The sequence below is a fragment of the Protopterus annectens genome, chromosome 2.part0 (assembly GCF_019279795.1).
Source record: "Protopterus annectens isolate FY-2018-M chromosome 2.part0, PAN1.0, whole genome shotgun sequence".
Taxonomy (NCBI): Eukaryota; Metazoa; Chordata; order Ceratodontiformes; family Protopteridae; genus Protopterus; species Protopterus annectens.
In genome coordinates this window covers 1,466,583,489-1,466,600,030 of record NC_056728.1, presented here as the reverse complement: position 1 = coordinate 1,466,600,030, position 16,542 = coordinate 1,466,583,489, and positions in this window count along the sequence as shown.

Genomic DNA, 16,542 nt, shown 5'->3' with positions numbered 1-16,542 from the left:
GGGAAAGAGAGCAGACATTTCTGATACCCTTGCCTAATTTTTCCAGATCCCATGCTGCTGACTTTGCTACAACTGTAATTAATGTGTTCTTATAAAGGTTCATCCCATGCACCACAGAAAGTCATTCCCATCTACTTATTCTGGATTTTAACAGTATAAAAAGCATTCTGAAAATGAAAGAGTATGATATCTGTTTGCTACTCCACATTTATTTCTACTGTACAAAGATTGGGAGAAGATTCCAGTAGTAAGAAAAAGACTTGCCCTTATCAAAGACTGCTTGCACTGTGTTTACAGTTTCTGATAGATCCCTAACTTTCATTGGTGCTAGCACCCACACTGATATTTTAGCATTTGCATTACAGAGTGCAGCTGATCTAAGAATTGCCTGGTTATCAGGATCAGCCTTGTTCTTTTAGGACCATGACCACAATCGCCACCATCTTTGGATCTGGCATTGTGTTATTATTATTTTTATTATTTTTATAATGCCATTAAAACTGACAAGCAATACAATATTCCAGCCTCACCAATTTTATCCAAGCCTTAAAGGAAGCTGTCTTTGCCTGCCATGTTTTCCCTGCTGTATAGCTGATATTTGCTACCACTTCCTGGCCCTTAATTCCCTTTGCTAATCTTTATTCCCTTTTGTGTGCCACCTCTTACAGCCAATCATGAAAGATTTATTCCTTCTTGTCTTATACAATTCCTCTTAAAATAAGTTATATACCCACCACTTAGATGAATCATCAGTGCATTCAAACAGCATGTCTGTCCTCAAAAACATTTGCTTTACTTATCTACCCTTTCTCTTTATACTGTCATAACATAGCAGAACTCTTCCCCTCCTGTCACTTGGACACAGTCTAATCTTTAACCAGTTTCTTAACTGTCTGCCCAGTCTCAGTCAAGCTACCTATACATATGGCCCATATCACGTTCACTCTGATAACTCTGACATATTATTACATAAGACTCCCTATGTTAACCAATGTCAAGAAATAATTTATGTTTCTGTACAGATTGCAAAAGCTGCTGTTTGTCAGATAAATCAAATGGAATAAAAATATGCACAGATTCCTACAGTACTGCATATATTTACTTCTCAAAAGTTGTATTAGTTTGATATAATTAGTGTCACCTTAATTACACACCCAATATACATACCACAGTATAGATCTAGGATATTTTGATCACCTTTAACTGACCTTCCTAGGGAGTAAATCTTATTAATTCTACAGGCATTATCTGTGCTACTGAGCACATGTAAATGCCTGCACACCTCATGCATTGCATAAATCCTTACTTAACATTATTCTTTTCCAAAAGTCTTCAATAATAGCCAAGCTTCACACTATCCTTTACATGCTTCCTTTCTGCATCGTCCTCACCATTCCACTTCCTTCCTTCCTTCCTCCAATGGTCCCTCCATTTAATGCTACACAATTTTCTCAGCTCCCATAATATGTTTTGTCTTGGTCCGTTATTGTAATTTCATGAAGAATCTGACTGAGGTTCACTGAATGAGCATTCTACCCTGGTTAACAAATAAATAAATAAGTACTTGACTAGAAAGATTAGAAAAAAGTCACTAGTTCTATGATACATCACTAAATCACTAGAAAAATAGATAGTATGGAGTGTGATCTAAAACCCATATAACAACAAACACCCTGCCATGTCAAACTGTTTTAGTTATTACACATAACAATAAAACAACACTATGGTATTGAGTTAATCATACACCACAGATATCACCACAAAATTAATCAACTCAGATTCAAAAATGCCTAAAATGTGTTCATTTAGCAGTTTCTCATCCAGTAAGGCTTTTGACACCAAAAGAAAGTATTGCAGGAATTAACTTGTTTCCTCCATGTCAATTATAAGGAGTCTTATTACAGAGAAATAGACAGAACTCCAATATTGAGAACCATACTCCATGCAAAATGAAAGGGACAAAGGGCAGGATTCATGAAGGCTTGCACGGAGTCTAAGAGTAGTGTAAGACTCCATGCAGCCTTCGCGATCCAGGAACATCCCTAAAGTCCGTGTAAGAGACCAGCTAAAACGTCTCTTACATGGAGTGGGCGTGGATATGCTAATCACCTCACTTGTAGCCCAAAGGCATGCAAATGAGGCAGATTAGTGATCCATGAAGCCCAAAGCAGCCCGTGTAAGAGCCGTTTTTGCTGCAGAAATGTATTCAGTTGACAACTGAGTACGTTTCTGCAAAAACCACAATAGAGCCATGTCAGCTCCAAATAAAGGGCGCATATGTGTCAGGCAGCATGCCAATGGCCAAATATGTGGCCATTGGCAAGGTACCCTGATGCAAATATAAAAAATAAATAATTTTTTTTTTCGGCGATCGCCGATGTTTAAACACAGTGCAGCCCCCGCGCAAACGGGCTGTGCTGTATAAAACATAAAAATAAAGGTTATAAACCCACAAATGTGGGTTTTATGCAATACATGGATTTACAATGCAGGGACCAGCAGACCAAAAACAACATGGCCACCGTTTAGTGGTTGCTAAGGGGGGAAGCTGAGTCTAAGACATGTAACTAAGCATTAGTAGGCAATCTGATGTAAATGAGTGTTAGGATACTGAATTCCACTGTCACATAGCAAATGAGCACATTCTGAGTAGTGTAAGAGATATATAAGGGGGAGGAATAGAGTAGGAGATAGGTGACATCACAAGGGGGAATGGTAGAAAGAAATGCAGTTCATTGGAGGTCAGTGTTAAATGACAGATGTCAGACACATATCATGGAAAGAGGAGTGCCACAACATAAGCATGGGAAATTCAAGAAATGGAAGGTCTACACTGTTGCTTACACCAAAGTTTCTTGCTGGGCGTGCATGCGCATGTGTGCGCGCCATGAAGTGCGAGTAGGGCAATGTTGTGCGCGCGTGTAAGGCAGACTGAGTATGTGGGAGCCTGTTGGCAGACTTGTAAGACTGTTTGCACTGGTGTGCGCGCGTTTTAACCCAAATAAGCAGATTCTGAACCGTGTAAGCATGTGTGTGTGTGTGTAAGCCACTGTGAGCGTGTTTCTACTGGTATGCACGTTGCTCCCCCCTGAGGAAACAGAAAGGAAACAGGAAGCAACAGAATTAGTAGGAAGCTAGCAGGGAATACTGCTGGAGATAGCAGGTGAAAACAATTAGAAGCAGGCAATTACACAGGCAGAATAGTAGCTCAGCCAAGTACTTAAAACTCTGCAAACAGCAGTGCAGGATGTTTCTCTCAAGAGACACTGCAAGACAGGAGTAAGCTATTAGAAGTGAAAACTGAAAAAGCTGAACTCAGAGCAGAAATGCTAGGGGCTGCCATAGCTGTCATAAGGAGACATAGGCTACTTGCTGAGGGTGGTGACAATGCAGATGGTGCCAGACAACCCACAGTGAGGAGACAGAGAAGAGTGTACAGGCCCAGGGTCACCTGCCATGGGTTACATGAGCTGGAGATAGTAGAGCGCTATAGAGTGGACAGAGACCTCCTGCAGCAAATTGTCGAGCTGTGCAGGCCACGCCTCACACACAGAAGCAACAGAGGGGAACCCATCCCAGTGGAAACCAAGGTATGTGTTGGCATAAGAATACTAGCAACAGGTACCTTCCAGAGACCAACTGGTGATATGATGGGGATATCACAGGCATCAGCCACCAGGGTACTGCACCAGTTCCTGGATGCTATGTCAGCACATGTCGGTAATCATGTATATTTCACCAATGCCCGTGAGGTATTGGCTAGCAACATGCGTCTCTTCCAGCAAATAGCGGAATACCCTGAGGTAGTGGGTGCAATAGACTGCACGCACATACGCATCAAAGCACCAGCTGGTGAGCGGGGTAGGGCCTACATTAACCACAAGGGCTTCCCCTCCATCAACTGCCAGGTCGTGAGTGATGCCCAGGGCATAATAATGAATGTGTGTGCTGGCTGCCCTGGGAGCTATCATGATTCCCATATCTGGCATTTGACACAGCTGTACCAGACATTTGCCAATGGGGACATCCCACATGGACACCTAGTGTGGGATGCAGGTTATGCACTGGAGCCGTGGCTGATGACACCCATCAGAAATGCACACACACCTGAACAGGAATGCCATAATGAGGCAAACGCACAAACACGTAATGTAATAGAGCGTGTGTTTGGGCTGCTCATGTCACGGTTCCGGTGTCTGGACACATCTGGTGGAGCCTTGCAGTACTCACCAACTACATGTACCCAAATTGTCATGGTATGTGCTATGCTACATAATATGATCTTGCGAAAACAGCTGCAGCAGGACCAGCATAGGGCCGGGCCAAACAGCCCCCCACCATTGCCAAGGCCGTCACAGGCAGAGCGTGACTCGGAGGAGGAACAACCTGAGCCTGCCCCAGGAGGCAGAAGGAGGCGTGTCCAGTATGCTCTTGCCTTGGCAAAGAGGCAACGCATAGCACATACACTTGCTCAGTAAGAACCCTGGGAATGATACCCCTCTCTGACTCACTCATATAATAACAGGGATGCCTAAAATGACATAACCTGCTCTCAAACATGTACAGGGAATGTAGTATGTGCATCCGACAGAGGCAGCCCTGCAGCAACACCTGAGGCATGAATGCCATGTGTTAAGCAATGAAACACCATGTAGTATATGCTCACTTGATGACCCTGACTAACATCCTACCCTCACCAAGCATGATGCCACAATATGACGATGAGATGATCAATTGCAATAATTGGCTGAAGTATTGCAGTTAGTCAAAGGGGATCCAATGTGTGCCAGCCTGGGATGACATGCTGAGCATGACATCCACCTGCTAGGGGTGGTGTGCACCTATCAGTCCAGGCCTTATGGATACTGGCAAAGGCTGTTGTTACCCACAGCGTGCCCTGAATAGGTAAGGCTCAAAACACAAACCCACCTCCATAGGTATCACAAGGGATAAGAACCTAGATGTAATGCTACCCAATGCCAGAAGTCTAACCAGCAAGATGCATGCAGTCTAAACTCACCCAGTATGAAGAATGTTGATATCTGTCCTGTAACAGAAAACTGGGTCAAGGTTCACAACAGCACCCTAACACTATCAGGTTACACCTCATACTGTGCTGTACAGCCTCAAAACATGGAACAAGCTACAAAAGGAGGGTGACTAGCAATAATTGTCAAGGATAACCACACCCTCATGTTGGTACCACAACAAGAAGCAGCATGGACTAGCCATGGTCAAGTAACAGTGGCTAAAACTGCTTCCCAGTTTATAGCCTGCTACAGACTACCATCACAACACCAGGAACTGCACCTGGCCTATGTTGGAATACATGAATATATCAAGCCCTCCAAACCACATTATATTGGGTGACTGAAAATATCCAGACATAGACTGGGAGCATTATACTAGCTCCAACACTGTAAGACAAAATTTCCTAGAATCCATAAACCAAAATGCCCAGGAACAATGTAATACTCCCACAAGAGGGGTAAGCATACTGGATGTGATAATCAGCAACATGGGTACTGGATGGCAAGATGAGAAGTATATCCCTCACTGGTAAGACCAGACCATAGAGTAAGCACACTGGATATACACATCCTGACCACAGTCCCTGGCCAGAAAACCACAGTGAAAAGCATGTGTAAAGCAAAAGTTGCACTCCTCCAAACCCAGAGGCTCCCTACACCCTGGAACAGAATCCCACTCCATGTTAGGCAGAGCACCTCACTGACGCTCTTCAACAGGAATCTTGCCAAGTGGATGGATGATCGTAGATTTACACTGGGGGTCTTCACTGTTTCACGTCCAGACAGAGGCACAGTAAAGTAAATCATAAATGGCCATAATATTCACATAGCAAGGGGTGGCAAAAGCCACACACACTCTGGCTAGGCTTATAAATGCCCTAGGGTGGATAGCCTAGTATGAACCTATGAACCTATGAAGATACAAATTGTACAGGACACTAAGGATAATCACAAGGCTTTCTCAACTGATGGTAGGAACCTTGTTGGGAATTCACAGATATGCTCTGAATCACTCAAATATTACAAACAACATACCAAACACACACACATATTGCCAACATACAACCTGACAGGTGCAGTGCAACCCCCCCCCCCCCCAAGCATGCAAAATATCTATCCCAGCAGACTGCTGGCCCCCTGACATTGCAGATGCTGAGGTAACAGCCAGCATCTACAAAGCAAAACACACAGCAGCAATGGTATGAGATGGTGTCTTGGGCTGAGTCCAACATGGACTCCAAGAAGAATGGAATGCCAAATCACACTACTGCTCAATGTCAGCCTTACCACAGGATATGTACCCAAAGAGCAGTGTACAACAACAGTGGTCCTTCTCAACAAAGGTGTTGCCTGAATGGATACTGCAAACTACCACCCCAGAATCCTGACAAGCTTGGTCTGCACAGCTATGGAAAGGATCAGCATGTACCACAGACATAAAGATATTGGGGACCTACTGACACCGGACCCTACCCAGTGTGGCTTTCTTAAGTGCAGATCCTGCCCCTTAAACATGTTTGACTCATTTGAAACAGTCATTAAGGTCATTGATGAGGGCAATGTGGTCCACACAGCGTAGCTGGACCTTGCAAAGGCTTCCATACAATACCCCACATGTTCATTATAGATAGGCTCACCAGCTTAAATATAAACCCCTATGTCAGTAGAGGGGTTGCAAACCAGACCAAGGACAGAACTGACATGGTCAGACATGCAGCAGCCATGTCAGACTACAAACCAGATATAACTGGCATCCCACAAGGCTTGGTCCTGGGACCTCCCTCGTTTGGTATATATGTCCCATAGGTACAGGCCAACATGGAAGGACTGTGTCTGAACATGTGTGCAGAGGACTACAAACTGGCCACCATATCTGACCCTCCAGCTGACACAAGCATCCCACAAAAGGGCCACATAGAAACAGACAACTGGTGCCATAGTCATTTCAGCAAGCTAATTGCAGAAAAGTGTATAGTGAACCCCCGTGGATATACAGTAAGTGCCCACCAATTACCACATAGGTGTTAACCCATTACATACTTAACATGTAATGAGAGACCTGGGGACACAAGGTGATAGATATCCTGCATTGGACAAACATGTGGCTGTAGTGTTTACAGAAACATACCATATACCCACTTAATCATGAAGGTTGTCAGATCTAGATAAGGGGAGGTCATTGTGGCTCTGCAGTCATCCTTCATCAGTGTTACAATTGACTACAATAGCCCCTGTGGGATGTACCTCAGCAGACACCTCCATCAACTGTAAAGTCCCCAACAGTACCTCACCAGGAGTATCAAAGAGCTTGAACAGATGCCATGTGTTGCCTGATTAAACAAAGTGCAGCTACACACACTGCCATACTGCCCACCCAGAGGCAAGCTGTGCCTGATGTATAAAGCCATGTCCAAGCTGGAATCAATGAACATGCTGCACCTTGTACATTCTGAATGGCAGTGAGCTATGTACATGAGAGACCTGAACCCCAGCACTGACATACATAGGACAAGCTGTACTGAATGATCCATAACACAGAAGCCACCCCCACTCATGAGTAAACTCCCAGTACAGGTTAGCCAGAGAGTCACTCATCGACTCTCCTCAAGAGGAATCTTGATGAGTGGATGGGAGATGGTAGGTTTACCCTGGGTATCACTGTTATGTCATGGGTAGACGGAGGCACAGTATACTAACCATGACATATGTCATGGCAAACTCCACTTACAATGTGTGTCGAAGGACAAACACACTCTCTGACTAGCATTAGAAATGGCCTAGGGCACATCGCTAGTGTTTGCCAATGTACACCTATGTTGTGGAATACACTACCAATGTTGGACAAGCCTGGTTTAAGTAGTTCATATCTGAACATAATGCAACATGGTCAGATGTGCACAACTGGCCCCTAACCAGGCTGTTGTGCTCACTATGAAAATGTAAAGCAGTGATAGGACTAAAGCCCAGGATACTGTCCACCACAGTGGAAGTACTGAACCAGTACACTATACGGTACTACAGTGTTAGGTCAGTATGAAAGGATGTTGACAACTGTATGCAAAGTATCCCATGCAAACCCTGCAGGCAGAGTATAATCCCTGTTGTGTTCAGACACAAAGCAGTTGGACTGTAACTACACAACATGACACACAACACAACCATAAATGTGAGATATTGTTGAAGTTCACACTCATCCACGAATGTGGTGGGCTGCAGAGTTCAACATATGGAAAGCTCACACTGGGCATGCTCGCACACTTTGATAAATGAGACATGTCAGACAACATGCCATGGGAAGCCTGAACTGGGCATGCTCACACACTTAGGCCAAATCTCAGTTTAGCAGTTGGCCACACATATCTGGTATTTGTACATGTTATTCCAGGAACCAACCACATTACAGCAATCTGCCCAGTGCACACAGTTAAATGACTACAGAGACATACGTGATATAGTGGATCCCTCCCATATTCAAACATATTCCACAGATACGCAAGTTGTTCATAGAAACAGGGAATGCTATGGCAATAAAGACCTGCAAACAGTCTATCAGCAACAAATATTGTGCATCTGACAATTAAACATATGGGTGTAGAGGTCAACACTAGGCTGTTTGCCCTAGGGAATGACAGCTTAGCCAGAGTGTGCTTGGCGTCTGCCTCCCCAGTACAGTAGGCTACTGTGCCACTGTAAAGTAGGTCACATAAGGCACCGTGTGAGGCTAGTGTGCTGTGCCTCTGTCAAGCAGGGACACAGTGGAGATCCCAGGGGTTTAATTTGCTAAGCCACATCCATGTTGTTGGTGTGTGCTGGAAGAGGGATGCTGAGGACCTCTAACAGTAAGTGGGCATCAATAACAGACTGAGGGGAGCCTTATCTGCATTGTCTGGACAATTTCACTGTCAACACTTTGTCGTGATGATTATGTGGGATTGAAGTGTTGTGCCAGTACTGTTCAGAGATGTCCTCCCTCTGTGGGCTACTGCTCTGCAATGTATTAGCTCACTCTGTCTGTTGGATAGCTCATATATGGCTGGTGTACACCTGACAGGTGTCCGGTTGTGGAGCAGTCATGGGTATATTTGGGATAGCATGATCAATGCAAACCTTCCACATGCTCATAGAATGCAATTGTTAAGGATTATGCAGAGTGGCATGTATACTCCCCCAGCATGGGTCCTTTGAAGTCTTCCACCCCAGTCTTCACAAGTGTAAAGTCTGCTTTTGATAAATACACTTTGTTTGCAGTGACAACCTTGCCTGGGGGTGGGGATGGGATATGGATGTCCAGGGAAAGGTTTGTATGGTCAGATATCAACAATGGTTGTCTACCTCTGGTGTGGAACAGTGAGTACCCATGTTGCAGATCGTCAGGTGCAATATGTATCCCCCTGTGGCTGTGGTGGGTGGTTCTGCCATAGCACATGGACTCACAAATTGTAGTGGCTGTAGGGTAATGTTGTAGAGGCCTGAGTAGTTCCCACACACAATATACCTGTACCTGACATTAACAACTGGAATGGTGTATGTGAACACCTGTATATCTTGGCACTGTTCCCAGGGAAGCAAAGTTTGTGTCCTGGATGTGGGAGGGGTGGTCTGAACTGGTTGTGTTGTGTGTTACAGGTCCTGTGGTCACGAAGCATGGTATAGAACATAACCTGCCAGTGCGATGTGCATATCTGACCCTGAAGTAGGTGGCTGCAAATGCATATATATGCTATCCCCCATCTGACAGGTAGTACTAGATGTACATACCTCTGTAGAAATAATGATGTCAGCACCCTATAAATACTGCAGGTGCAAAACAAATGCCCTGTAATTCGGATAGTGCGCTCTGCTAATGCGTCTCCCTTAAGTGTCATGAGGTATCTAGTTAGGTAGGGGTTTGAATCCTGCAAATGCTCGGTGTGTTTGTGTGGGTGAGCGGTGTTGGTGTGTGTGTGTGAGGGAAATGTCCCTTTTGGCAATTGGGAAAACACACTACAGGATACACATTCCCCTTTCTAAACACTGATGATGTCAGCACCCTATAAGTACAGCAGGAGAAGAGAAACCTCCCAGTAATGCGAATAGCGCGCTCTGCTAATGTATTCGTCTTGTGTTCCATAACACAGTTAGGTAGGGGTTTGAATTCTGCAAATGGCAAGTGTGTGTGTTGGGATGAGGGGTGTTAGTGTGTGCGCAGTTCTGTGTGAGGGAAATGTCCCTTTTGGCAACTAGGAGAACATACGACAGGATGCACATTCCCCTTTCTAAACACTGATGATGTCAGCACCCTATAAGTACAGCAGGAGAAAAGAAACCTCCCAGTAATGCGAATAGCGCACTCGGCTAATGTATCCGTCTCGAGTGTCATAACATCGTTAGGTAAGGGTTTAAATCCTGCAAATACTCAGTGTGTGTGGAGGGGGTGAGTGTGTATGTAATTCTGTATGAAAGAAATGTCCCTTTTGGCAACTAGGAGAACACACTATAGGATGCACATTCCCCTTTCTAAACACTGATGATGTCAGCACCCTATAAGTACAGCAGGAGAATGGAAACCTCCCAGTAATGCAAATAGCGCGCTCTGCTAATGAGTCTGTCTTGCGTTCCATAACGTAATTAGGTAGGGGTTTGAATCCTGCAAGTGTGTGTGTTTGGGTGAGGGGGTTAGTGTGTGTGCAATTCTGTGTGAGGGAAATGTCCCTTTTGGCAACTAGGAGAACACACGACAGGATGCACATTCCCCTTTCTAAACACTGATGATGTCAGCACCCTATAAGTACAGCAGGAGAAGGAAAACCTCCCACTAATGCTAATAGCGCGCTCTGCTAATGCGTCCATCTTTAGTGTCATACCATAGTTAGATAGGGGTTTGAATCTTGCAAATGTGTGTGTGTGTGCAATTACATGTGTAAAAACCCTGACCCTTTTGCCAACCAGTACAACACACCAGCTGCTGCATATTCCATTCTCTACACAGAGATGATGTCAGCACCCTACAAGTACAGCAGAAGAGGGCAAATCTCCCATTAATGCAAATAGCACGCTCTGCTACTACATCTCTCACTACTGTCATAGCACAGTTAGTTATGGCTTTGAATTCCACACATGCCACGTGTGTTTTTGTCACACAGAATGCTCATGTGTGTGGGTTGTTGTTCACAATAATGTATGACATCGAGTAAACCAGTAATGGCAATGGACACAGATGATATATGTGTGTGCCAAATACACATATGTACCTGTGACCTTCAATAGTTCCCATGTCTGATGCCTGCCACATGTGAATACATGGTATTTGCACAGGATAACATTATGACTGTGGTCTTCTGTGCGGGTGCTGCATGTAGTATGTGTATATACAGTGTGAGATGTATATGGTATCATCCTAGCAGCGAGGGATACACATCTGGTCTGGGGCATATAGTCTACATGTTGTTGATGAACAGGTGCTGCATGTTTTCACCTGTTGTGGGAGTGGTAACAAGTTGTTCCATAGCAATGCAGTGACTACATGCTAGGAACCTTTCAGCTAGGGTGTTGTAGCTACAGTAATTCATCAGCATTCAGTAATACGTCAGCATTCATGGTGAGGGTATGATGCCAACCAAGGTCAGGGTCATACCAGCCTGTGCCACATGCTCAGAGAGGCCTTCCATGTTCCCTATCATGTAGTCCAGGGAGGTACATCACAGGTCAGCCATAGTGGCATGGACAATGACTGAGTCATATGTGTCCATGCCTCTGACTGACCTGTATGCTTGTGTTATGTGGTGGACTATAGTGCCCCACGGGCATATCACTGTGGCCTTCACCTTGTCCAGCCTGGTGAGCGGGACCTCACTGTACCGGACAATAAAGGTACCTAACACATCTGTAGCAGGTGTGTTGTCTAGCTGTACAGGCTGTGACTGTTTGGCACACAGGATTTGTGTGCTATGTGTTGCACGTGCTGTGTTCTGACTTAACGTATGCCTCTGTGCCAGCTGCAGAGGTGTCTGCTGCTTAGGCAGGATGCTATTCTGAGGCTCCATGAATGGCCCAGTGTGTTCACTTGTTTGGATTGCTGTCAGTGCAGGTCTACATCAGACTGGTATTGTAGTCACTGTAGTATTTCATGCCACCTGACAGGTTATGCCAGTACTGGGTTCAGAGTGCTAAGTCCCCAGTTTGGCTATGTGGTTGCATCTCATACATGTGTTGTACGTCCATGTGTAGGGGAGAGGGATGAATGTGTACATGTGGCAGCTGTGATATTGCCACATGACCCACATATTCCACAACTGTACCATAGAGGTGACTGACAAGTGACCTTTGCACATGCTACCATAGTATTGTGATTGCCATGGTGATTAACAGCACATAGGGCCAATGGGGAACAAGGCACATAGGTTCATAGGTTCATACTAGGCTATCTTCCCTAGGGCATTTATAAGCCTAGCCAGAATGTGTTTGGCTTTCACCACCCATTTTAAATTTATTTTGCTATGCCCTTTTTCGAGGTTAGTATACTGTGCCTCTGTCTAACAGTGACACAGAAGTGATTCCCAGTGTAAACCTACGATCTCCCATCCACTCATCAAGATTCCTCTTGAAGAGTGTCAATGAGGGACTCTGCCTAACCTGGACTGGGATTTTATTCCAGAGTGAAGGGAACCTCTGGGTTATGAATCTGTCCCTCCAGCATGTCCTATTTATTTCAGTGCTGAGGTTCAACTCTCTCGAGCGCATAGCTCAATGGGATTTGGATATTCTGAGGTGCAGCATGTCCATTAATTCCAATTTGGACATGGCTTTATACGTCAGGCACAGAGTGCATCTGAACAGGCGGTATGCCACTGAGTAGAGCTGGAGTTTCTTTAACCGGGCAGCATATGGCATCTGTTTGAGCCATTTGATCCTCTTGGTGAGGTACTTTTGGGTTCTTTCCAGTTGCTGCAGGTGTCTGGTAAGGTACATCCCAACAGGGGCATTGTACTCAATTATGGGCCTGATGAGGGATGAGTAAAGAGGCATGATGACCTCCCCTGATCTAGATGTGAATCCCTTCATGATGAGGTGGGCTATATAAAATGTTTTTCTAACCACTTTGGCCACGTGGTTGTCAAATAAGAGATTGCTATCAACTTGGGTCCCCAGGTCCCTAATTACTTCTTCTGTACTTAATGGATTACCACCTATGTGGTAATTTGTGGGCACTTTGTTTTTGCCAAAGGGGATGACTATACACTTTTTGGCATTTAGCTTGAGGCCATGGCTCTGGCACCAGTTGTCTGTTTCTATGAGGCCCTTTTGGAGGATGCTTGTGTCGGCTGGAGAGTCGATTATGGCGGCCAGTTTCCAGTCATCTGTGAACTTGGTCAGCCACAGTCCTTCAATGTTGGCCTGTACCTCCGGGAAATATATACCGAACAAGTGAGGTCCCAGGACTGAGCCTTGTGGGACACCACTTGTAACTGGTTTGGAGTCTGACATGGCTCCAGCAATTCTAACCATGTTGGTTCTGTCCTTGAGCCAGTTTGCAATCCATCTAGTGACATAGGGGTTTATATTTAAGCTGGTGAGCTTCTCTATAATGCCCGAGAGGGGTATTGTATCGAAGGCTTTTGCGAGGTCCAGGTAGGCTGTGTGGACCACCTTCCCCTTGTCAATGGCCTTGGTGACTGTTTCAAAGAAATCAACCAGGTTTAAGAGGCAGGATCTGCCCTTAACAAAGCTGAACTGGGTAGGATCCAGTGTCTGTATGTCCCCAATATCTTTATTTATGAGGTCCATGATGATCCTTTTCATAGCTTTGCAGACCAAGCTAGTCAGGCTTATGGGGCGATAGTTTCCAGGTTCCGTTGAGGCACCACTTTTATGGAGAGGGACCACTGTTGCTGTACGCCACTCTTTGGGCACATATCCTGTAGTAAGGCTGAGATTGAACAGTAGTTTTATGTTTGGGTTTAGCTCTTCTTGGAGTTCATGTAGGACACAGCCCGGGACACTTTCTGGTCCCATTGATGCTGTGTTTTTTGCTTTGGAGAGGGCGGCTCTTACCTGAGCATCTGAGATGTCAGGAGGGCGGCACTCTGCTGGGATAGATATTTGCCTTTTTGGTGTGGAGGGGGGGGGAAGTTTGCGCTGAACCTGTCAGCTAGGATGTTGGCAATGTCTGTGGGTTCGGTGTTTCTTTTGTCATTTTGGACTAATTCTGAGCATATCTGGGAATTACCACCCAGGTTCCTAATATAACTAAAGAAAGCCTTGTGATTATCCTTAGTGTCCTGTGCAATTTTCTCTCGAAGCTGGCCTTAGACAATTTTATGAGTGCCCGTACATTTTTGCTAATACTGATCAGTGATGCCTTCCCTTTTTGGGATTTTGTTCTATCATTTAGTAGCTTCCTCCTTCTATTGTATAGTTTGTTTATGGCTGGGGTTCACCAGACAGGACGTCTGCCTTTGTAGGACTGGGTCTTGGTGTCCATAGAATGCATTTATAGAGGATTCTGTGGTCTGGGCCGTATTTTCCACAGGCCCGGGGGCTTTGAAGGATTCCACCTTGGTTTTGAGGAGTGTGAATTTGCTTTAGAGAAGTTTTTCACTGAAGTTTTCTGGGCAGGGGGTGGGGTCGGGATGTGAATATCCAGTGAGATTAGATTATGGCCTGATCTTACCAGTGAGGGATACACTTCTGGTCTGGAGCATAGAGTCCCCATGTTGGTGATGATCAGGTCCAGTATGCTTCCCCCTCTTGTGGGAGTGGTAACAAGTTGTTCCATAGCATTTGAGTTTATAAATTCTAGGAACCTTTGGGCTAAGGTGTTGGAGCTAGAGTAATGCTCCCAGTCTATGTTTGGGTAGTTGAAGTCGCCCAATATAATGGTGTTTGGAGAGACCTTCATATTTTCCAGGATTCTCAGGAAGGCCGAGTGGGGTTCCTGAGTTTGGGATGGTGGTCTGTAGCATGCTATAAACTGGAAGGCAGTTTTACCCACTGTTAGTTGCACATGGATAGTCTCTGATGCTTCGTGCTTTGCCACCAACCTGGAGGTGTGGGTATCTTTGATGAATATCGATATTCCACCTACTTTTGTGGTTCGGTCCAAGTTATGGGGCCGAAAAGCATGGTATGAGGTATAACCTGGTAGTGCTGGGGTGCTCTCGGTAGCCCTGAACCAGGTATCTGTTACTGCACAGATATCGATGTTCTCCATGCTAAGGAGAGTTTCGAGTGTGTGCATCTTGAGGTTTAGACTTCTGGCATTGAGTAGCATTACTCTTAGTTTCTTATCCCTTGTGATACCTATGGAGGTGGCTTTGTCCTTTGAGCCTTGCCTAAAAAAGGCACTATGGGGGTAGCAAGAGCCTTTGCCAATATCCGAAAGCCCAGGGGTGACAGGTGCAAGCCGTCCCTAGCGAAGCAGGTGGTTCAACAGAAGGTGAGTATGTGAGGGTGTAGTGCCTGTGATTAGTTAGCACTGGCATATATGACTGCTCACGTGGACAAATGCCAGGTAAGTCATATGCAATGTGTCACAGGTAACGTACATGTGAACAGGACAAACAGTGACGTTCTGTCAAGTGAGACATGGACATACATATAGTAAGCTATGCAGATGTCACTAGGAGTCCACAGAAGCTCTGTAACTCTGCATTGCAGGTGGGATCTGTGTTCCAGGGTAACGGCAAGCAAACATGCATGCAAGCAAAGCTACAGTAAGCAGGGCTGCATGTAGTCCATTGTACAACAAACAAACTGTACCACTTCCAGTAGGTAACAGTGCAAATATGCAGGCACTATACACATGTACATGGAAATACACAGGTCAGATGGCTAGGGTCCAGTCTCAGCGCACACAAGTGTACAAACCATGTACCGTCAGGATGTACAATAACTGGATGGAAACCCAGGTGCTCATACCTGCAGTAATACACATGTCAAATAACAGACACTGAGCCTTCACTCAGTGGTTCCATGCTTAGTAGGATGTATGCTACCTGGCCTGCCACCACAGTATCCCTGACATGTATTGGGACTCTCCCTCCTGTGACAGTTAGTTTTGTTTGTTGGGGCTGTCTAGCATGGTATGAGATGTGAGCTTGCAGTGCTAGGGTGCTCCTGTGTGTCCTGTACCAGTCGTGTAGTACTGCACACATATCAACATCCTCAAACATCCGCATTGCAGAGTCCAGTGTGGGCAACATGCCACTTGCAGTTTACATGTCCATCATTGCGTATCAATACTTTCATTACCTTATCCCCTGTGCTACCTATGTATGTAGCCTTCTGTTGACATCCTTACCACCAGTATGCCAACATATGCAGATGATACACTATGGTACTTACCATGGGTGTAGACAACAGTACATGACAATCATACCCTTACTGCATCAGGCATGCTGGGATATACCCACAATTATATCAGCACACAGTACTGTTAACAACATGATACTACTACTACATGTCTATGTAGTCACCCTGTGCCTCAGCAACATGTTAACCTGTACCTGCACTGATGTTACAGATTGCAGGAGGT